The sequence below is a fragment of the Ursus maritimus genome, assembly GCF_017311325.1.
Source record: "Ursus maritimus isolate PB19 chromosome X unlocalized genomic scaffold, ASM1731132v1 scaffold_X1, whole genome shotgun sequence".
NCBI classification, from domain to species: Eukaryota; Metazoa; Chordata; class Mammalia; order Carnivora; family Ursidae; genus Ursus; species Ursus maritimus.
The window spans coordinates 114,020,448-114,045,442 of NW_024423319.1; the positions used below are offsets into that span (position 1 = coordinate 114,020,448).

A 24,995-nucleotide genomic window follows, 5' to 3' on the forward strand; every position below is an offset into this window, starting at 1 on the left:
TGTGTGTGTGTGTGTGTGTGTGTGTGTGTGTGTGTGTGTGTACCACATTTTCCTTATCCATTCGTCTATCGATGGACTCTTATGTTTGCTTCTATATCTTGGCTATTGTAAATAATGCTGCCATAAACTATAGGGCTGCATATATTCAAATTAATGTTTTCATTTTCTTTGGTAAATGCCCAGTAGTGGAATCATTGGATCTTATGGCAATTCTATTTTTACGTTTGTGAGGAACCTCCATACTGTTTTTCACAGTAGCTATACCACTTTGCATTCCCACCAATAGTGTATAAGTGTTCCTTTTTTCCACCACATCCTCACCAACACTTGTTATTTCTTGTCTTTTTGATTTTAGCCTTTCTCACAGGTGTAAGGTAATATTTCATTGTAGTTTTGATTTGCATTTCCCTGATGATTAGTGATGTTGAGCACTTTTTCATGTGTCTGTTGGCTGTCTGGATGTCTTCTTTGGAAAAATGTCTATTCAGATCCTCTACCCATTTTTTAATTGGGTTGTTTGTTTTTATGGTGTTGAGTTGTATAAATTCTCTATATGTTTTGGATATTAACCCCTTATTGAACGTATCATTTGCAAATATCCTCTCCCATTCGGTGGGTTGCCTTTTTGTTTTACTGATGGTTTCCTTCATTGTGCAAAAGCTTTTTTTTGATGTAGTCCTAAATAGCTAATTTTTGCTTTTTTTTCCCTTGCTTTAGGAGACATATCTAGAAAAATGTTGCTACAGCTGATGTCAAAGAAATGACTATCTCTGTTCTCTTCTAGGATTTTTACGGTTTCAGGTCTCACATTTAGGTCTTTAACCCATAGATAGACAAACAGACCATGAAGATTTTTCATTATCCATGCAGATTTAGTAAATGAACAGTTTCAATAAGAGCAAATGGTGGGGCCGCCTGGGTGGCACAGCGGTTAAGCGTCTGCCTTCAGCTCAGGGCGTGATCCCGGCGTTATGGGATTGAGCCCCCCGTCAGGCTCCTCCGCTATGAGCCTGCTTCTTCCTCTCCCACTCCCCCTGCTTGCGTTCCCTCTCTCGCTGGCTGTCTCTGTCTCTGTCGAATAAATAAATAAAATCTTTAAAAAAAAAATCTGAAAGGAATCTGACCCAGAAATTAAACCTGAGTTCTGGCCTAGTAACTTGCTAGCATGCCACCATAGATAAATCATATAACCTCCCCAGGGCACCTGGGTGGCTCAGTCATTAAGCGTCTGCCTTCAGCTCAGGGAGTGATCCCAGGGTCCTGGGATTGAGCCCCGCATCGGGTTCCCTGCTTCCCTGGGAACCTGCTTCTTCCTCTCCCACTCCCCCTGTTTGTGTTCCTTCTCTCGCTGGCTGTCTCTCTGTCAAATAAATAAATAAAATCTTTTAAAAAATCAAAAACAAAAAAAAAAAACATTTTAAGTCAATTTTTTTGTATGGTATTAGAAAGTGGTCTGGTTTCATTCTTTTGCATGTAGCTGTCCAGTTTGCCCGGGACCATTTATTGAAAAGACTTTCTTTTCCTCACTGTATATTCTTGTCTCCTTTCTCATAGATTAATTGACCATATAAGCATGGGTTTATTTCTGGGCTCTCTATTCTGTTCCATTGATCTATGCATCTCTTTTTGTGCCAATACCATACTGTTTAGATTCCTACAGCTTTGTAGTATATCTTGAAATCTGGGATTGTGATACCTCCAGCTTTGTTCTTCTTTCTAAAGATTGCTTTTGCTATTTGGGATTTTTTGTGGTCCCATATAAATTTTAGTATTATTTGTTCTAGTTCTGTGAGAAATGTTGTTGGTATTTTGATAGGGATCGCATTGAATCTTTTTGCCATATTCTTATGAGAAGAATGAAATTGCCATAACTCAAGTATATAATTCAAATATAAAATGGAGGTAGATTTGGTATATGGTAAATAGATGTCAGATACTTTCAGTATATTTGGAAGAAAGGCTCCCTTCCCTGACCCCCAGCACAAAGATGACAACCCGCATCCTATACTGATCCTCTTTGTTGCTATATATCACTCTCTCAGATTATCTTCTTTGGAGTAAGGCACTTGTCTTGGTAGCCCAAGTGAAACTACAGTGATGCTACTTGGGAGAAATAACAGAGTTATCAATTATTGTCTATTAACATCTTCACTTTTGGATCATTTGATCAAATTGGCTGTAAGAAAGAATAGGATCACAATTAATAATGCATCCAACTGTTTTATCCCCTGGTACTCAAACTGTAGTGGGAAGATCAGAATCAGCGCCACCTGGGAGCTTGTTGGAAATGCACACTCTCCAGCCCTATTTGAGTTCTGCTGAAGTGGTCTGCACTTTAACAAGGGAGAATTGTTTCTACAGTTAATTTCTTCTCCCTTTCAAAATCAAGGTCACTTGTATTTTGTTTCAGTCTTCCAAAGCGTTCCTTGAAATGTTAACTGTAGTCCATTAATAAAACTACTAAGGTCAGACAAGTTTGGAAAACACTGTTGTATAAGGTTAGACAAGTTTCTTTAGTATAGGTTTCTCCAAATTTAGGCAACCATTAACCACTATCTATTTCCAAAATTTTTCCATCGCTTCAAACAGACACTTTGTAACCATTAGGCAATAACTCCCCATTCTCCTCTCTCTCCAGCCACTGTTAACTTCTTATTTACTTTCTGTCTCTATGAATTTGTCTATTCAAGATACTTCATTTAAGTGGAATCATATATTTGTCCTTAGTCTCTGGCTTCTTTCACTTAACATAATGCTTTCAAAGTTCATTTATGTTGAAGCATGTACCAGAAATTCTTTCCTTTTTATGACTATATAATCATTGTATGTATATACTAAAATTTGTTTATTTATTCATCTGTTAATGGAAACTTGGATTTTTTTCACCCTTTGGCTATTGTGATAATGCTGCAATGAAGTGTTTGACTTCCTACTTTCAGTTCCTTTGGATATATACCCAGGAGTGAAATTACTGAGTCATATGCTAATTCTGTGTTTAACTTTTTAAGGAACTGTCATACTGTTTTGTACAGTGGCTACACTATTTCACATTGCAACACAGCAATGTTTGAGTATTCCAATTTCTCCACATCTTTGTCAACACTCATTTTCTGTGTTTTGTTCATAGTCATCCAAGTAGGTGTGAAGGGGTATCTTATTGTAGTTTTGATTTTCATTTCCCTAATGACTAATGATATTGCGTATCTTTTCTTGTGATTAGTAGCTATCATTTTGGAGAAAAGTCTATTCAAGTCCTTTGCCCATTTTTGTATTGGGTGGGGTGTCTTCCTGTTGTTGAGTTGCAGGAGTTCTTTATATGTTGTGGATATTAAACCCTGATCAGATATATGATTTGCAAATATTTTCTCTCATGCAGTAGGTTGTCTCTACTCTCTTGATAATGTGCTTTGGTGCACAACAGTTTTTAGTTTTGGTGAAGTCCAACTTACCTATTTTTTCTTTTGTTGCTTGTGTTTTAATGTCATCAAAAAAAAATCAATGGTCAAATCCATGGTCATGAAGATTTACCCCTATGTTTTCTTTTAAGAGTTTAATGGTTTCAGCTCTAATATTTAGGCTGTTGATTCATTTTGAGATAACTTTTGTATGTGGTGTGCTATAGAGGTCCAACTTCATTCTTTTGAAATGTGGAAACCTAGTTGGGTATTATGCTAAGTAAAATAAATCAGATAGAGAAGGACAAATACCATATGATTTCTTATATGTGAAATCAAAAAGAAAAAAATGAACATACAAAAACCAGACTCTTCAAAACAAACAGTTGAATTTGTTTTGCTAATATTTTTTTGGAGGAAGTGAGAGAGCATGCATAGGAGGGAGGGCAGTAGAAGAGGGAGAGAATCTAAGCAGGCTCCATGCCCAGCATGGAGTCCAATGTGGGGCTCGACCCCACAACCCTGAGATCGTGACCTGAGCCGAGATCAAGAGTCAGACGCTTAACCAACTGAGCCACCCAGGTGCCCCTTTTATTTGCTTTTATTTGCTAATATTTTTTTGAGGATGTTTGCATCTATATTCATGAAGGATATTGGTCTGTGATTTTTTCTTGTGGTGTCTTTCTCTGGCTTTGATATCAGGGTAATGTCGGCCTTATAGAACAAGTTTGGAAGTTTCCCTTTTTTTTTTTTAATTCTTGGAAGACTTTGAGAAGCATTGGTGTTAATTTTTCTTTAAATGTTTGGAAGACTTCACCAGCAAAGCCATCTTATCCTGAATTTTTCTTTGTTGGAAGGTTTTTGATTACTAATTCAATCTCTTTACTTGTTATAGTCTGTTGAGATTTTCTATTTCATCTTAAGCCAGTTTAGGTAATTTTTGTGTTTCTAGGTATTTGTCCATTTCATCTAGGTTACCTAATTTGTTTATAATCTCTGATAATTCTTTTTATTTCTGCAAGTTCAGTAGTAATGCACCCACTTTTATTTCTGATTTTAGTTATTGGAGTCATCTCTCTTTTTCTTTGTCAGTCTACCTAAAGGTCTGTAATTTTTGTTGATCTTTTAAAAGAACCAACTTTTGGTCTTGTTGATTCTCTTAATTGCTTTTCTATTTTTTTCTCCACTCTATTATTTACTATTTTGGAGAGCTATGGGGTTATTTTGCTCTTTTTTTTTTCTGGTTCCTCAAGATACAGGATTAGGTTATTGATTTAAGATCTTTCTTCTTTTTTAATGCAGGCATTTCAATTATAAATTTCCCTCTCAGCACTGCCTTCAGTGCATCCCGTAAGTTTTGGTATATTGTGTTTTTGTTTTCATTCATTTCTAATTTCCCTTGTGATTTCTTCTTTGATCCATTGGTTTTTTTTTTTTTTTTTATGTTCAGTTAGCCACTCTATAGTACATCATTAGTTTTTGATGTAGTATTCAATGATTCATTAGTTGCGTATAACACCCAGTGCTCATCACAACATGTGCCCTCCTTAGTACCCATCATCCTGTTACCCCATCCCTCCACCTCCCTCCCCTCTGAAACCCTCAGTTTGTTTCCTGGGGTCCGTAGTCTCTCATGGTTTGTCTCCCTCTCTTATTTCTCCCATTTCAGATTTCCCTCCCTTCCCCTATGGACCACCATGCTATTGCGTATGTCCCACATATGAGTGAAACCATATGATAATTGTCTTTCTCTGTTTGACTTACTTCACTTAGCATAATCCCCTCCATTTCCATCCATGTTGATGCAAATGGTGGGTATTCATCCTTTCTGATGGCTGAATAATATTCCATTGTATATATGTACCACACCTTCTTTATCCATTCATCTGTTGAAGGGCATCTCAGCTCCTTCCACAGTTTGGCCATTGTGGACATTGCTGCTATGAACTTTGGGATGCATGTGTCCTTCTTTTCACTACATCTGTATCTTTGGGGTAAATACCTAGTAGTGCAATTGCTGGGTCAGAAAGTGGCTCTATTTTTAACATCTTGAGAAACCTCCATACTGTTTTCCAGAGTGGCTATACCAGCTTGCATTCCCACCAACAGCGTAAGAGCGTTCCCCTTTCTCCACATCCTCGCCAACATTTGTTGTTTCCTGTCTTGTTAATTTTTGCCATTCTAACTGGTGTAAGGTGGTATCTCATTGTGGTTTTGATTTGTATTTCCCCAATGGCTAGTGATGTTGAACATTTTTTCTTGTGTCTGTTAGCCATTTGTATGTCTTCTTTGGAGTAGTGTCTGTTCATGTCTTCTGCCTGTTCTTTGACTGGGTTATTTGTTTTTTGAGGACTGAGTTTGAGAAGTTCTTTATAGATCTTGGATATCAGCCCTTTATTTGTAATGTCATTTGCAAATATCTTCTCTCGTTCTGTGGGTTGCCTCTTAGTTTTTTGACTGGTTCCTTTGCTGTGCAGAAGCTTTTTATCTTGATGAAGTCCCACAAGTTCATTTTTGCTTTTGTTTCTCTTGCCTTTAAAGATGTGTCTTGAAAGAAGTTGCTGTGGCTGAGGTTGAAGAGGTTACTGCCTATGTTCTCCTCTAGGATTTTGATGGATTCCTGCCTCACGTTGAGGTCTTTCACCCATTTTGAGTTTATCTTTGTGTATGGTGTAAGAGAATGGTCTAGTTTCATTCTTCTATATGTAGCTGTCCAATTTTCCCAGCACCACTTATTGAAGAGACTGGTTTTTTTTCATTGGATATTTTTTCCTGATGTGTCAAAGATTAGTTGACCATAGAGTTGAGGCTCCATTTCTGGAGTTTCTATTCTCTTTCATTTGTCTATGTGTCTGTTTTTGTGCCAATACCATGCTATCTTGGTGATCACAGCTTTGCAATATAGCTTGAAGTCAGGCAACATGATGCCCCCAGCTTTGTTTTTCTTTTTCAGCATTCCCTTGGTGATTCAGGGTCTTCTCTGGTTCCATACATATTTTAGGATTGTTTGTTCCAGCTCCTTGAAAAATGCCAATGACCCATTGGTTGTTTAACAGTGTGTTAATTTTGAAATATTTGAGAATTTTCTGGTTTTCCTTTTATTATTGTTTTTTAGCTTCATTGCACTATGGTTGGAAGAGATAATTTTTATGATTTTCATATTTTAAAATTCATTAAGATTTATTTTGTGGTTCAATGTAAGGTCTATCCTGGAGAATGTTCCATGTGCACTTGAGAAGAATGTGATTTATCATATGGTTTCACAAATATGTGGAACATAAGAAACAGTGCAGAGGACCATAAGGGAAGGGAGGGAAAACTGATAGGAAGAAATCAGAGAGGGAGACAAACCATGAGAGACTCTTAACTATGGGAAATAAACTGAAGGTTGCTGAATGGGAGGTGGGTGGGGGATGGGGTAACTGGGTGATGGGCATTAAGGAGGGTACGAGATGTGATGAGCACTGGGTGGGTGTTATACACAACTGATGAATTGTTGAACACTACATCTGAAACTAATGATGTATTATGTGTTGGTTAATTAAAGTTAAAGAAAGAGAGAGAGAAAGAAAAGAAAGGGAAGGAAGGAAGGAAGGAAGGAAGGAAGGAAGGAAGGAAGGAAGGAAGGAAGGGGGAATTCTACTGTTGTTGGCTGGAGCATTCTATATTTGTTTGTTAGGTCTAGTTGATTTATAGTGTTGTTCACGTCCTCTATTTTCTTACTGATCTCTGTATAGATGCTCTATCCATTATTGAAAATGGTGTATTAAAGTATCCAATTATTATTATAGAAGTATTATTTCTCCCATTGTTTCTGTCAAGGTTTTCTTCATGTATTTTGGGGGCTCCATTATTTGGTGCATTTACTTTTAGAATTGTTATATCATCTTGATTATTTGACCCTTTTTTCAATATATAATGTAAATCTTTGTCTCTTTTAAGAGATTTTTTACTTATAGTATATTTTGTCTGATGTTAGTATAACCATCTCAGTTCTCTTTTGGTTACTGTTTGCATAGAATATCTTTTTCCATCTTTTCACTGTCAATCTACTTGTGTCTTTGGATCTAAAGTGAGTCTCTTGTAGATAACATATACTTGCATCATATTTTGTTTTATCCATTCTTACAGTCTATGTCTTTTGATTGGGGAATTTAGTCCATTTACAGTGAAAGTAATTACTGATAAGGAATGACTTACATCTGCCATTTGATGTGTGATCTCTATATATCTTACAGCTTTTTTGTCCCTCATTTCCTCTATTACTACCCTCTTTTGTGTTTAGTTGACTTTTTTGCAGTGAATCATTTTGATTCTCTTTTTTTCTTTTTTGTATACTTCTTAAATATTTTCTTTGTGGTTACCATGGGGATGACATTTAACACCCTAAATTAATAATAATTTAGTATGAATTGATACCAACTTAACTTCAATAACATACAGAAACTCTACTGCTATACAAATCTATCCTCCTGCCTTTATATGCTGTTGTCACAAATTGTATCTTTATTCATTGTGTGCTCAATAGCATAGATTAACAACTTTTAAATGCATTTGTCTCTTAAATCCTGGAGGAGATAAAAAGTGGAGTTACAAACCAAAAAACTACCATAACACTGTTTTATATTTGCCCATGTATTTACCTTTACCAGAAATTTTAATTTCATTAGGTTTTGAGTTACTGTCTAGTGCCCTTTCATTTCAACCTGAAGGACTCCCTTCATCACTTCTTATAGAGTTGATCTGGTTGTAATGAAATCTTACAGCTTTTGCTCCTCTGAAAATGTCTTTATTTCTTCTTTATTTGTGAGAGACAGTTTTGTTGGATATCAGCTCCCAAGCTCCCCGTTAACATTTTTTTCCTTCCAACACTTAAAATATATCATTCTATTGCCTTCTGGCATCCAAGGTTTCACTGAAAAATAAGTTAATAATCTTATTGGGGAATCCCATGTAAATAATGAATTGTTTTTCTCTTGCTGTTTTAAAAATCCTCTCACTCTCTTTGGCTTTCAACAGTTTGATTATGAAGGTTCTCAGAAGTGTGGGTCTCTTTGGGTTTTCCTACTTGGAGTTCATTGAGGTTTTTGGATTTGTAGATTTATGTTTTCATCAAGTTTGGGGAGCCACTGTTTATTTAAATACTCTATTCAAGGGACGCCTGGGTGGCTCAGTCAGTTAAGCATCTGCCTTTGGCTCAGGTCATGATCCCAGGGTCCTGGGATTGAGTCCCTCATCAGGCTCCCTGTCCCTGCTCAGCAGAGAGCCTGCTTCTCCCTCTGCCTCACCCCCCTGCTCCTGCTCTCTCTTTCTGACAAATAAATAAATAAAATCTTTTAAAAAATAAATAAATACTCTATTCAAATGTTCTTCCCACCTCTTCCTGTCCCTCTTCTCCTTCTTGAACTTCCAGAATGTATATGGTGGTCTATTTGGTGGTATCACATTGGTGAACTTAAGTCAAATGTGTATTCTACTATTCTTGGGCAAAGCATCTGTTCAGTTTTCTTCATTCTTTTTCCTTTATGCCCCTCAGACTCAGTAATTCAATTGCCCCATCTTCAAGTTTACTGATTCTTTCTTCTTCCTGCTTAAATCTATTGTTGAACTCCTCTAGTGAATTCTCCATTCCTATTACTATACTTTTCAGATCCAGAATTTCTGTGTGATTCTTCTTTATATTTTCTGTCTCCTTATTGATAGTCTCATTTTTTTCATCCATCACTTTTCTGATTTCCTTTCATTCTTTGTTTTGTTTTTCTTTAGACCTTTAAGCATATTTAAGACAGTTATTTTAAAGACTTGGTTTAGTAATGTCTGGATCTCCTCAGTGATAATTTCTGTTAATTTATTTTGTTCCCTTGAATGGAACATATTTTCCTGTTACTTTGTATGCTTTGTGACTTTTGTTGATAACTGGACATTTGAATATTATAATGTGATAACTCTGGATATCAGATTCTCTCCCTTCCCCAGAGTTTGCAGGATGTTTTGATTGTTGAAGGATATAGTAATCCATCTGTTTCCCAAACTCTTTTTACAAAGACTATATTCCTTCTCACATGTGGCCATTGTAGTCTCCTTTCCTCAGCTTGTGTTCAGTGAGGGTTTTGACAGAGATTTCCGTGAACACCAAGAGCTAACAAATCAACCAACCAACCAAACAAACAAACAAATGAAACACACCTCTCCCAGTATGCAGATTGCCTCTGTGCTGGGCATTCCTTCAATACCTAGCCAGTCTTGAACTGAAGCTACAGATCGTCCTAAGGTGAAATCTTAGGCCCTGCTCAGGTCTTTTCTGAGGATGCATCTTGCCCTGAAAATGCACATGGATTTCAAAAATCCCCCTGCGTACATGGCTGATTTGAATTTCCTAATTTCCCTAAGAAAATTTCCTCAGCTTTAGCTCTCAGGCCTTAGATGGTCTATTGTCTATTTCAACTGTAGTCTTTTGCCCCAGGTATCTGAAAGTTTTTAGTGTTTTTTTGCAGTGTTTTCAATCAATACTTGCTGTTTTTTCATCCTGAGTTCCCAGTTAGGTGGAACAGAGGTACGCACTGTTATGGGTTGAATTGTGTCCGCCCCTCCACATTCATATGTTGAAGTACTAACCTCTAGTACCTCAGAATGTATCTGAATTTGGAAAGAAGATCTTTAAAGAGGTAATTAAGGTTATATGAGGTCATCAGGGTAGGCCCTAATCTGATATAAAGGGTGTCCTTATGAAAAGAGGAGAAAAGAGATGCCAGGGATATGTGTGCACAGAGAAAAGACCATGTGAGGACAGAGTGAGAAGGTGGCTGTTAGCAACCCAGGCGGATAGTCCTCAGGAGACGCCAATCCCGCTGACACCTGGATCTCAGACTTACAGCCTCCAGAACTGTGAGAAAGTAAATTTCTATTGTTTAAGATACCCAGTCTGTGATATTTTGTTGTGACAGCCCTAGCAAACTAATACAAGTGCCTTGCATTAGTCCTTCTGGTAGAAGACATTGGTTAGAATAGGCAGACAAAATAATTTGTGAATAATGTTTGTTCTGCCTCTTCCAGAATCAAGGACCAGGGTTCCACACTGAAAATGCAGGTTACCACTAATTCAAAATCCAAACCACTGCTGGGGACAGAATGCGGCAAGGGTGAGTAAAAAATGCCACAAAATTTTCCTACCATTTGAAATCAGCTTTTTCTTAGTTCAGCAGTCTCTTGGTTACAGCAAACTTTTGACTATTTTCTAGAGTTAACTCTGACAAAATTAGTTCTGACAGTTTCTATTTACTTTTTGATGTTTCTGTGGGGGAACAAGAGCTTGGAGCTGCCTACTCTGCCATTTTGTTAACATCAGCCTCCTCCTCCCCCAAACTTTAATATACTACTGTGAATTATGGTGCTTCTGAAGGAGAACATAATGTGTATTGTTGTTTTCCAAATTTATTTGACCATAGGAGTTTTTCGTTTTTTAAATAGAAGACCATTCTTTTAATGAAGTACATTTCAAAGATGGCAAGCATTCTGCACAACATAGTTTTGGAAATGCTGGTCCACGTTTTTCTTTTATTAATTCAGTTAACAAATTCTTGTTGAACAATAAATATGTTAGATGATAATAATAAAACTATGACTAAAACTAAAGGCAATCATAGGGCTATAATAAAACTCTGTGCTCCTGCCAAGGAGGGGATGTTTTATTGGGGGCTGCAGGGTAAGTGCCTGGGATGGAGAGGTAATGGAGAAAGAACAAAGAATCAGTAAAGATCAGCTTAATCTTTCTCAGTTACTTGTCTAAGACTAAATTTATGTAATGATCCTGTGGTCTAGAGATATAACTCAAAGATGCAAGTGAAAAATTCGCTTGTAATCAGATTTGATAAAATGTATTAATTCTTGGATGAGTTCTCTTAAAAACTCAGTGCTCTGGATGATGGGTCAGCAACATTTTTTGTAAAGGGGCAGATAGTAAATATTTTAGGCTCTGTGAGCCACAAAGTCTCTGTCACACCTACTCAATTCTGTTTTTGTAGTTAAAGTAACCATAGACAGTATGTAGGTGTGGCTGTGTTCCAGTAAAACTTTACAAAACAGGTGGTGGATTAGATTTGGCCCACGGGCCAAGTTCGCTGAGCCCTGCTCTGGGCTCAGAGTAGGAGGTTGGTGAACAACAGAAATTGTTGTGGAATTCCATGATTTTTCCACACCTGTGAGTGAGGACTGGCCATTATCATGGAGGAGCATAGGGACTGTCTGTAGGATTATCTATAATCAGTTTGATACTGTGATTTTTGGCATGAGAAAACTCTACTTTGGCAGCAAGGTTGGATAAGAAATGATGTGCTTTGAGCCAGCTGCACTGTTGTGGGTGAAAACCATTAAGTTTGAGTTAGACTGCTATGTTATTACAAGAGCTAGGAGGCAGTATGAAAGAAAAATAAGGCCAGGCCAGATAATGTGGACAATAAATACTTAGTATATTTGACTCAGTCATTATATTTAATATGTTCTCTATCTTGCATATTTAAAACCTGAAAACAATTTTTATAATTTCTACCATGGTAATGAAAATTTTATCTATTATTCTTAGTGACTATATTAATATAAACATATATATATATGTATCTGTATTGACTATATCTTTCTAAGTTAAGAATAAATATTATCTTTTAAAAAGCTTCATGATAGATTCTATTTAAAAATAAGCAGCAGAGACAAATACTGTATGATATCACTTACTTGTGGAAACTGAAAAAAAAGAAATTCACAGAAGCAGAGAGTAGAGTGATAGGGGCTGTGGGTGAGAGAAATGGGGAGATATTGGTCAAAAGATACAAACTTCCAGTTATAAGATGAATAAGTTCTTGGGCTATAATGTACAGCATGGTGACTATAGTTAACAATACTGTGTTATATATTTGAAAGTTGCTAAGTGAGTAGCTCTTAAATGTTCTCACCACGAAAAAGAAATTGTAGTTATGTGATGTGATGGCAATGTTAACACTACCTGGTAATCATCTTGCAATATTAATGCTATGGTGGTAATCATTTTGCAATATATACATGTATAAATCAATACATTATACCTTAAACCTACACAATGTTATATGTTGATTATATCTCAATAAAGTTGGAAGAAATTTAAACAAGGGCTGCAGCAAAGATTTAAAAAATAAGCGTTAGAAAGAATAGGAGATCTTGTGTAATACTAAAACAAGTAGTCACTATTCATTAGTTTTGCCTCAAGAATGTTATTTTCCAACATCATTTTAAGGAGAAAGATTTAAGAGCAGAGGGCATTCTTTGAGTTCCAAGATGAAAATATTATTTTTTTTCTCCTATCACAAATAGGCAAGAGTGGCATTTTCATTTTGTGTTTTATTCCTAGTAAATAATTTAATGTATCATTAAGTACCATGGTTGCTTTAGTGTAAGACCCTTGGATGGGAATGGAATATTAAATATATGTGCTTGATTTATACAGAAATTAAGTTTCCTTTGGAATAAGAAGATTTTTGTGTGGCAGAAAGATTCTTGCCATTGGCTCAAGAGATAAAAGGGGAAAATAAAGCACACAGAGGAAGCAAGAAGTTGTATTGTTAAGGGTCAGAGCCTTGCTATTTGAACAGGGAGAAGCAATGTTTCTTATGATGGCTTCCTGTGTTGCGTGGTGCTTTGATGCCCATGAAAGAGAGAGCCTTGGAGAACGGGAGGATTGCAAGGGGAGGGAATGGATTTTCATGGTTGTAGCCCCTTTATGAGGGGTGATTTGAGGCATCTAATCTGAAAGAAGGGAGAAGGTTTTCTAAAACATCATGATTGTAATTATAAATGACCACATAAACTAAGTAATCCATTGCGTTATTTTAATCTTCTTGATAATTCACCATGAATGAATTATATACTGTTGATTTGACACATGGTCAAAATGGTTTACCAGTTCTACTACACTTAGTTTAGTTGCTGAAATCTAAGTCTGTGGAAAGGGCAAAATATTTAGAGAGGTAAAGAAGTTGGCCATTTACTGATTCCCACAGCTTATGAGATAGTCCAACAAACCATTTGCTTTGGACCAGCCATGTTGAAAAAATGATGAAATTGCCAGAAAAAGCAATTAATTAGCACCTAAGGTAGCTTAAATATAGAGAACCAAATGAGATGTGCACATAGCTCAGATCCATGTCAGACATGTCCATTCAACCATCCTTGAGAATGTCGACAATGATTTAAAGACAAGGGATAAGACAGGGACCATTATCTCATATAGGGCGATTACTTTTAAGAAAGAAAGTGGGTGCTATTGATAATTACACAGAAACACCAAGCATAAACCAGGACTGTCCTGAGAAAACCTGGACTTTGGGCCATACTACTCAGATGTTTTTCAAGTATGGTGACTACAGTCTGTCTTGTTTTTGCCACTAGTCTGCTTATTACCACCTGTGAACTTTAAATGGTACAAATACTCTCTGAGTCCATTATATCTTCTGTCGAATGGGAATAATGATGCTTGCCTTGATGTTAATTGTGAAAATTAGTAGTAATGTATGGAAGGCACATAATAGTTGCTCAATAAATTGTAGTTTATAGTAATACTAGTAGTATTAGTATCATTATTACAGGTTCATTGGATTGTGAAAATATGCCTATGCAGGAGGTGTGTCATTAAACCCATTTTAATATAGAGTAAACTGAACTGTTGAGACTACAGCAACAACTTAGATCTCCTGACATTTTCTGTGCTAATCTTGATGAAATAATGCCCATCTTATCCAATTTTCTTTCTCTTCTCTCTGTAAACTCTGTTTTTTTCTCAGATCTACAGAACTTTTTAGCAAGATCCAATCATCTTTTATAACTTTCTTTCTTCCAGAAGTTATGCATAAACATTCTTTTCATTTGGGCAACCACCTAGCACTATGGGTTTGAGATAATTGCTGCTAGCTTTTTTCTTTAAAATTAAGTTTCTCAACCTTGGGATTATTAGCATTTTAGTCCAGATCATTCTGTGTTGTGGGAGCTTGTCCTGTGCATTGTAGAATGTTGAACAGCAGCCTTGGTTTCTACTCATTAGATGCCAGTAGCTCCCCAGCTTTCATGGTCCCTATTGTAACAACCAAAAGTGTGTCCAGACATTGCCAAATGTCCCCTGGGAGAAAAAAAACCACCCCTGGTTGAGAACCACTAGATTATAAGAAGAAGGTAAAAATGGCAGGATGAGTGGAAAGGTTTTTCAACAAGGATTACATGTTATGTAATAATTAAATGAGCTTCAGATTATTCTGCTTCGCCAAACATATGTTAGGGTCATATTAAAATAGTTTTGATCCTGTGACTTTCTTGTAAGAACTCTCATGAAATATATACTCCTTTGTTGGGTTCAGGAAATTAAATTTGGTGATTCTTTGCAGGCATTTACTGAATTCTGGGCATTTCCACCTTATAAGTCTTCAGTCATTCATTAAATCAACAAACATGTATTGAGTACCCATTATGTGCCTGGTATGTATTTGGTCTTCTACTAATTATCATTTACTGTTAGATGGTGAGTTGTGGGACTAAATATAAGAAAATCAGGCATTACGGACAAGTCAGAAACAATTTGCTGAAAACCCCTTAAATGTCAGGTGGAACAAAAAGTGTGTGCCTATCCAAGCATCACACAGAGGGCATTTTTCTTAAGCCTCCTCATAATAAAAGTGAACTGCTGCTTTTTTGTTCATTGTAGGATCATAGTGACCTTAAAGTGAACAGTTTTTGTTCTGGGAGATTTAGGGCACTTTGCTTGTGGTGACAAAGTTCATTTACTATTTTAAAGATCTCAGAGACTAGATATACACCTTCATGTTGGGAGTAATTTTAAGTGTAATCTACATGTATTTCTGTTTACGCTATCATAAAATGTCATCAGATGGATAATGCTAAAAAAAAAAAGCCATGAGATTCTTGCTATCTTGGGATTAGCGTCAATGATAAATAAAGACCTATTTCGTCTTAGAAGAATACAATTTTAAATGCCATTTGGAATTAGTTTTGAAATGAAGAGATCTGAGAATTTCTCATGAACTCAAATGATATTTCCATTGATTTCAGGAAGTAACAAAAATAGAATTAAAGACAACTTTCTCTCATGTTAATTGGATCCTTTACTACTTTGCAAAATGAATAGCAAGTTCAACAACTTGTTAGGTCCTGACAAATTGAAAATAGATTTGTTTTGCATTAATAATTTTTGAGGAAGGAACTATGCTGTGTTTAGGTTTGTAATAATGGAATTGGTAGGTGCAATCTACCCACATATACATACATGTTTCCAGGTTCAAATCTTCTCATGCTTCAAAGTCTAGTTCAAATGATACCTACTCTGAGTTTTTCCATGATTCTCCCCACTTGAGTATCATCTTTCTTGGCATTTCCATGCCCCACAACCCTTATCCTGTTGTATTATGGTCACGTTTTCATATGTGTCTAATCATTTCTGGTATGCTCTAGAAGAGTTGTGGTTCAGATTTGATTCACTATAATGTTTTCCAAGGCATTTAGTATAGTATTGAGCACATAGTTGACATTCAATAATGCTCAATGAATGTTATTGATCAGAATATTAGCCTTTTTGTGTAGGAAATGCTAGTGGCATCTAAGAAATCCGTTCCATTTCCATTTCATTTCAGAACAACTTTCAATATGGACATTTCAAAATTTAAATCAATTTAAATCAATTGACCTCCATCCCTTCAGCTTCAAAGGGTAGTTCATTCAAATGGTTGTTCGTTTAAATCAATTGTCTCATCCCACTCTCGTGAAATCAGAAGTGAATTCTGTTTGCTGTCTTTCCAGAGCACTCAGCAGAATGAGAAAATTATGACAAGAACGTGACAGTCACCAATGAGTAGCATTGCAACATGGCCCTTTGAAACTATAATGAGCTGCCCTGTTTGAGATGGGGGTTGGGAAACTTCTTGACTGTTTCCCTCCCTCCTAACATCATCCCTCACCAGCACAGCATGAAATAATGGGGGGGAAAGTCATAAGCTCCAGAGCTAGAAGAACTGGATTTAAATCCTGGTTCTGCTATGTACTATTTGTGTGACCCTCTGTAAGCTGTTGAATCACTTTGGGCTCCTCATCTACAAAAGAAATATCTTCACTGAACTCTCAGGTCCATTGAGGGGACTGAATATGATTGTGTGTATGAAATGCCACCTATTTCTTTTTTCTTACCATCTCCTTCCCCTATCAAGAAAAGATCTTCCTCTTAAACCTTGAGACCTTTCCCTTTATTTAACAACCAGATATACTTTTCTCAAGCACTATATCTCTGCCCTACATTGTATATATTCATCCCTACTCACAGTGTTAAGAAAAAGAGAGAAAGACCTGGATTTTAACAGTATAAATAGGCTCTAGAAAAAGAAACATATATATAATCTCCTCTTTGTTGGAGAATCATGAATGTGGGGGGAAATGTGCTTCAGTGGAAACTATGCATTGTCAATAGTACACCCTGCCATGTTATCTGATTCTGATTCTATGGGAGCTATTTTACAGTTCCGTAAATTTTATAACTGATAGCAAGGTGTCTTTTGCTTAGAGACATGTAAATTCTTTCCTGTTCTGTCCTTTAGAAGTTCAAGTGGCTTCCCTCCCCCACTGTGGAAGAGGCTAGTTTCACCTCCATTTGCACATTCATTTCAATATTCTTGATCTATAAATGTGTCTGTTCTTTGGATTTTCTTTTGAACTGGCTATACCGTCTCTCTGGTTCCCTCATTGATTAATGAGTTAAAGAAAATCTTTAACATGTATTCATTTTGTGCCTGCATGAGAGTCGTGATTTTACATTTATAAAAAATTATCTTTTAATGCAAGGGTTTAAAAAAGAGAAAGAAATGATTACCCTTTGGAAGTGTTTGACTCAGAACCAGGCTTTGGAAGCTTAGAGACCTAAATTCTGTTCAAGGCCACTGCACTGCTGGGCAACCCAGCTCTTGCTGTTTTGCTGCCAAAAGAGATCTTAGAGCACCATGTCTGCCAATATATAGTACCTAAGTTCTCATTTCCCTCTGCTGTTCCTCTGTGGCTTCCACAAATAAGGGACTGTTTTCTCATTAGGCATTCTGCACCATTTCTCTGAGGGTAGGAAGGTCACCACTGTACTGTTAGGAAACAGAGGTTTTCTATGTCAGCAAGAGATCTAAAAATAGAAGCCAGAGTTCCTGACATGCACTCTTCTCTGCTAACAACTAGGACAGCCGTTTCACTACTGCAGAGGGAAACCCTGAAATCAGGATGTGTGTTGTGTTTACGTGTGCTCACATTTGACTAATAGGCCCCTAGCACTTATGTAGTACAGTGCTTCCCCATCTCTTATCTCATGCTACACTATGCATCTTTGTAATTCAGTTTATTTAAAAGGACATTTATCAGACTTCTTTATATCGGACTTCTTTATATTGGGTGTTTACTTAGTTTGGGTTACCCTGAAGTCAAGGACTCAGGTGAAAGTAGTTTATTAAAGAGGTGAACGATATGCCAGAGTGGGGAAGTGGGGAAGAGAGACAGAGTAGGGAAGGAAGCTAAGAAAAGGTAGTTTAGCAAGTCCATTATCCTTTGAGGAAAAATGAAGCTTTATCCCATGAGCAACTCTGGACGGCACACTCTTCCAGAACTATGCTACCCAGGGGAGGAAGGAGCTGGGATATTTTATGTCCATTCCCATCAGTCACTGAATGAGAGTATTCTCAGAGGGCGTTAATTCATCTTTACATCTGTTCTGCCACAGGGGTGGGCAAAGTGGCTTAGGTTGGAGAAAGCCCTCGAGCAAAAAATGCAAGTGTTGGCATTTGGAAGTCAGATGGTGCATTGCAGTGATAAGGGATTGGGGATATGGTCTGGGTGCTTAGAGTGGTGCCTGCAAGGCTCTGGAATACCAAAATGTACTCAATCCTTTCATTCAAAAAACTCGCAATCTGTCATGGCACAAAGACATCAATTAGACTAACTGTAATGTAATGTGATAATAAGACTAACAATTTAAGGGAATGTAGCAGAGGAAATGAATCATTCATGGGAATGGAGAAAGGGAAAGAAGAGGAAGGATTCTTTGTAAGAAGGTTGGTGTATTTATATACAGAGGAGGGGAAGATATGGCTGTATTTTATAAAAAGTACATATTATTAGCCAAAGCATAATCAGCAATCGAAGGTTGAACCTGCATTATTGCTCTTTTTATTACGTATCCTCCCTGAAATTGAGAGGCCTTCAAATTCTGCATTGTTTAAGATTTTTTAAAGTTGTGGAGAAACTGTCCTTCATCTGGATTTTAATATCCTATATTTCTACCTCCATCTCACAGTAATAGGATCTCTGATACTGAGTACAGCTGTCCTTCCAAGAATGAAGAAGCTAAGTGGCCTCCTCTCATTCACCACAGTTGAGTTCACATCTCAAGTGGAGGATGTCATTCTCCCATTAGACATCATCACTTTCTGTGAGCTCATGACAAGAAGCAGGAACATCACTTTGGGACCTTGGCAGGATTATAATTTGAAGACATAAGAGTCTGGATGCTTTGCTAAAGAAATACAATGGGGTTTGTACTCCTAATCCTTTCGCTCTAGAGACAAGATTTGTTGAAGCTTTTAAGAGGCTCTAATTTTGTGTGTTGTGCCAAACACAATAGAGCTGTGTTGTAGAAGAGAATCCTTTGATGAGAAATGGTCCCATTCCCAAACTATCAGGTAACGGAGGTAGAAAGTCCCTCAAGTTAAAAGGCAAGAATCTTCCTAAGAGAGGCTTCTCTCTGGGGATTACCCTGAGTTCATGCATGCCTCCTCAAAAGTTCCCTTCCAGTCAGATGCACTGTTCATTTACAAACACAGACACTGGTAGTCTGCGTAGGCTACCGCAAGGAATAGTGTGGTGGGTGAGTGTGTGGGCTCCAACACTAGATAGCCTGAATTTGACTGGCTGCTCTGCCTCTCCCAGCTGTGCCAGCTGGAAGGATTCTGACCATTAGTTTTTGGATCTAGAAAAAGGGAATTAGCACCAGTAATACTTGTCAATTTTGTAGGGAATAAATGAGATCCTGCATGCAATATACTTAACATGTTGCCAGACACATCATGAGACACTCTTTATCTCTGTAGACCCCACCTGTAGTTCAAGTTCCGCCTCTTCCTTATACTTTGGCCATCATCAACTCCCTTACTCAGAACTCCTAGTGTCCATGACATAATTCCGTACACAGCTGCATGTTTATATGGCGAAGAATTGACTTGTGTTGCTCAGACTTGTTTTATGTGTATTATTTCATTTGTTCATCAAGATGATGCCTTTCGAAAGGACAGTTACCATCCTGTTACTGCTTTCAGTAAGCCCCCAAAGTACCTAGAAGTTAGGCCCATCATAAGTCTTTCTTCCAAAAACTTTGTGATTAATTTTTACCTTGCTACAAAGTAAACTTGACTTTGTACATAAGCAGCCCCTGTTTCTTCTGCTTAGGGAAAGACCACATACATTGCTTCAGAGAGCAGTGTCCTTAGTTCTTATAGAACACTATTCCAGCAAGCAGCTCATAAGTCTTCCCTCCCCTGCTATCTTTGCAAGCTTGGGCTCTTCATATATGTTGGAAAGTTATCATAAAGAGAATCGAATTGCAGACTTCAGGTCCCAGACTTAGCATTTGTTCCCACTGTGTCCAAATGATTGAGATTATTAAAAGAAAACGTTCCCAGAGCCCAGATAGTAAACTGCACTCTGAAGGAGGCTATCAGACTAGAAAAAATGCCAGATGCTTTTGGTATGTCATAGTCAGCATTTTTCTGGGACATATTTAAATATATCACAAATTTGTACTGAAAGATGTAAAAAATGACTACAAAATGCTGTTAGTCAGAGACAAAAATCACAGAATGTGTAACCTGTGAAGAAGCAGTCACTGTATCTCTTCTTTCCTCAGCCACTAGCTGTCTCCCCACCCCCGTGATCTGCAAGCTAGTTCCAGTATATTCCAAGCAGAAAGCTGTTGGGTGATTGGAGAGAAATCAGCTTTGCTCATTCATTTAATCATTCATCAAATATTTATGAAGGATTAATAATGTGCTCGAATTGGAAGATATAAGGTTGAATAATAAACAGATTCTGAGGAAAATGCTTCAAAGCCTCTTGCAAGCCTCCATACTCAAGGCCCCCAGGATGGCTGTGTAATTAAGAAATGCACGCAGGTCTAACTCATGAACTTGGTGTACAACAACACAGATCTTCTAGGCCTTTACTATCCTACTAGTGGTAAAAGGGTGGACTCATGTCACACTACCTGGGATAGAAAGCTAGCTCTGCACCCTTACTAGCCGTATGACTATGAACGACCACTCTCTCTTTTCTCAGTTTCCTCATCTGTAAAATAGGGATAATAACAAAGTGAATAGGGTATTGGAAGGACTAAATGAATAAATATGCAAAGTGCTTAGAAGAATGCTTGACACATGATAAGGACTCAAGTAACATAAACTATTATTATTAACTCTTTCTGGGCCCCTGCAATGAAAATGGTGTGAAATACGTGGATAGATGCAGCAAGGAATAAAGGGTTGGCCAAGAAGGCAAATGATGGATATCTTGGACACTGAGCCCCTTTACTTCCCTTATCTTTTGTCTGAGTATTGCACATAATACCTTCTCGCTTCATCTTCTGGGTCTCATGTTTAAAATGTATTTTAAAAATCTCCCTACTCAGTAAGCCTACAGATAAGTGTATTTTTAGTAGAAAACTCTGTTTTTATGATGTATTTAAATTTTACAAAAGCTTCCTGAATGTCCGGGTGGACTTCCCTGATGGTAAAGAAGGCCATCAAGACAAATCATCATGGGGCACCTTGGTGGCTCAGTTGGTTAAGCATCTGACTCTTGATTTCGTCTCAGGTCATGACCTCAGGGTTGTGAGATCAAACCACGTGTCTTGAGATTTTCTCTCTCCCTCTCCCTTTGTCCCTCCCCCTGTTCTCTCTCTCTCTAAAAAAAGAAGACAAAACATCAAGAATCTGGTGCTCCTTTCCAGCTTAATGGTGACTATACTCAGGACCAGTCCATGCCAGGGGCAGTGACTCCTCTGTGGGAGGTGACGGAGCATGACTTCACCAAGAAAACAGAGGCCGTTGGATATGAACTTACCCTGACTACCTTCCTCTCCACCTGTAAAACTTACTGTTGGAGTAAGGAAGTGATATTTCTCCTTGAGTGCATGGATAGTCTCTCCATCTGTTCTCATGACATTGCTCCTTTCTGTCCTTTCCAGAACTCTCCTTCATCAATTACCTTCTATATCTCTTGTACTTTCAATCTACCTTTCCCTTATTTCACAAAAGCATTCTTTTCATCTTAATATAAAAACGAAAAACAAAACAAAACAAAACAAAAGCCTCCCTTCTCTCAAACTTTGTAAGCCAATATCTGATCTCCTTTTTTCTCCCTGGCATTAGTCTTTTAAATGAAAAGTCTACACACTCTTTTCTCTGCTTTCTGAAATGTCATTCACTCGACAACTAGATACAGTCTAAGCTTTTGTCTCCCTATTCTAGAGAAATTTTGCCTTGCTAAGGTCAAAAAATATCCCAGTGACAAAATCCAAAGGTCTATTTCCTCGCCTCTTTCTATCCAACATTCTTGCTGCACTTGGCATGGTTGATTTCCTCATCCACAAAACTCTCTCTTCCTTTAACCTCAGTGACTACATCTTTTCCTGGTTCTTTTCCAGATTTTCTGACCACTGTTTCTCAGTACTCTTTGTTGAGTCCTTCTCTTCCCCTACTCCCTCAATGTCCATGTGCATGAAAGTCTCATCCTTATTCCTCTTCTCTATTCTTTCTACACTTTAGCACTGAATGATCTTAGTTGATACTGTAACATTCTCATGACTCCCGTTATTACATTTCTAGCCCTGACATCTCTTCTTTGCTTTAAATTAACATTTTTAACTGCAGGTTAGACATCTCTGTGTGGATTTGTAACAGTAATCTCAAAAACATGCCCAAAGCTGAACTCTTATTACCTTCCTCCCTCAGCGTCTTCTTCCTCTTACATCTCCTCTTTGGGTAAACAAAATCGCCATCTGCTCAATTGCCTAACCAGGAACCTTGAGTCAAACACTATTCTTTCTGTTGTACCCTCCATATGTTATCTAATGCAATTTGGCCTTAAATTTGTCTTGTTAATCTGGCTCCTGCTTTCTAATCCCATTGTCCCTGCCTAAGCCTAAACCTTCACTCTTTCTCTCTTGTGGGTGATTGTCATGGCACCCTGATTCCCCCTCTTTCTAGTATATCAATTGAAACACATCTTGAGTTATCCTCTTAGAAACCGCATATAATTATGCACCTTCTCTGTTTAAAAACCTTGATGCCTTCCTGTTACCTACGGTTAAATTTCAATTCCTTAATAATCTCCTTAATACTCTGGCCCTAACTTCACTCTCTAGCCACATCTTCTATGACCCCCCTTCTTTTACATCCTCTAGGTATACTCATCTTTTGCTATCCCCCAAGCTAGCCATTTTCTTTCTGGACATCAAGTGTTCCCTATCTGAAATTCCCTTTTTCATTCATTGAATACCTACTCATCTCTCAAGACCCAATTCAAACATCTCCTCTTTTATGAAGCCTAGAGCTACTTTTTTTTTCTCCTCTGTAGACTGGCCTCTCACATATAAAGGACTCTCCAAAGAAATATAAAGATCATCATTAGTAGTAGGTGCCTTATTTGGGCTTCCCATGCTTTGTGAAAATTTTTTGTCCATTGCCTCATAATCTGGGAGAATCCTACACCTCGAAAGCCACTCTTTGATTTTTGATGAAGCTGGAAGATGAGGCTCAAAAGGAGAATTTTAGAGGAGAATCAACCACAGGCTCACTGGTTGGAAGGAGTTATGGGCTATAACCCTGAAGGAAATCTGATATTACTTTATTAGTTGAAATTTACTGGTAATTCAGGTATATTGAATATTCACAATGAGTATCATTTGGGTACATGGGTTTTATTTACTAAACACTGCAAGGGGCACCTGGGTGGCTCAGTCATTAAACCTCTGCCTTTGGCTCAGGTCATGATCCCAGGGTCCTGGGAGTCATGATCCTGGGGTCCTGGGATCGAGCCCCTCATCGGGCTCCCTGCTCAGTGGGAAGCCTGCTTCTCCCTCTCCCACTCCCCCTGCTAGTGTTCCCTCTCTTACTGTGTCTTTCTCTGTCCAATAAATAAATAAATAATCTTTCAAAAATTAAAAAAAAATAAACACTGCAGACACTGGGTAAGAAAGTTGCCTCAGGCCAGTGGATCCTATTTGGGTATGTTTGATGCCACCATACATCCCTGTTCAGAACTGGGCATGGAAAATAAAGCATTTTATACATGCGATATTGACCCTGGAATAGTGGTAAAGTAGAAGGAGGTGGGATAGAAAAGTTGGAAGTTAGAATGCTGGCGAATTAACAATTCTCCTTTTAATTCTCCTCTACTTGGTGCCTAGCACAGTGACATATGCACAATAAATGCCTGATATGTATCTATATGTGAGTGAATCCACTCACTCAACATTAAACATTTATTAAGCTCCTACAAAGACAGGAAAGGCATGAAAACCTGGGACTTCAAAGATAAGTTAGACTCACCCTGTAATAAAAAGGGGGGCAGTTATGTTAAAAATACATTCAATGTGTACATACTTTCTCTCTCTCTCTCTCCCCCCCTTGTGCCCCCTTCTCAAATAAATAAACAAATCTTTAAAAAAATACGCTCGATAAAGTATTGCAAATTGAATGTCTTTATCTTCATTCTTTAAATGATGACGTACATTCTACTCCATCCTAGGTTTTTGGGTTTGTTCTGTTTTGTTTTTAGATTTTATTTATTTATTTGACAGAGAGAGACAGCCAGCAAGAGAGGGAACAAAAGCAGGGGGAGTGGGAGAGGAAGAAGCAGGCTCCCAGCAGAGCAGGGAGCCCGATGCAGGGCTTGATTCCAGGACCCTGGGATCACGTCCTGAGCCCAAGGCAGACGCTTTACAACTGAGCCACCCAGGTACCCCATCTTCCTAGGTTTTATATACCTGGAAAGGCTGTGTTGATTTAAGTCGTGTCTGGCAGCAAAATAACTTTTTTCTTCCCCCTAAATAACAAGTATGGTAAACAAAATTCCAGCTGTTTTCCATTCTGAGAAATGCATAAGGAGTCAAATGAGATACCGTAGGGGGGAACTTCATGCATTTTAAAAGAATCACAACTATTACCAGATAATAATTTATTATTTTAGTTCAATTGTTCACACCCAACTTTGCTTTAATATAGATTCTAGGAATAAAGATTGGTATTGTAAGTTTTTCTATACATCTGATAAATGTTTATTGGCCTGACCTACTGTCAGAATATATTGGGGGTACAGTGGAGAATGAGATAAGCCCAATCTCTGGCCTCCTTGAACTAGTCTAGGAGGGAAAGACACAGGGAAGCAGCCAGTCACAATAGAGATTATAGACTGAGCATGAAGGACAGAATGGACTTAGTAGTTGAAGAGAGGCTTTCTAGAGGAAATGATATTGATGCTGAGGTCTTTTTTTTTTTTTTT

General features: G+C 37.7%; 1 protein-coding gene and 1 long non-coding RNA gene across 4 annotated transcripts in view; one reads left to right on the forward strand and one right to left on the reverse strand.

Annotated features, from left to right (window-relative positions):
- LOC103668112 overlaps nucleotides 1–10,528 on the forward strand; it is a 252,416-nt gene extending 241,888 nt beyond the window's left edge. Inside the window, exon 4 of the long non-coding RNA XR_569941.2 lies at nucleotides 10,449–10,528. This is a non-coding gene — a long non-coding RNA (uncharacterized LOC103668112). The remainder of the gene's footprint in view (nucleotides 1–10,448) is intronic.
- GLRA2 (glycine receptor alpha 2) overlaps nucleotides 1–24,995 on the reverse strand; it is a 199,141-nt gene that overhangs the window by 157,974 nt on the left and 16,172 nt on the right. The window lies entirely within an intron of this gene.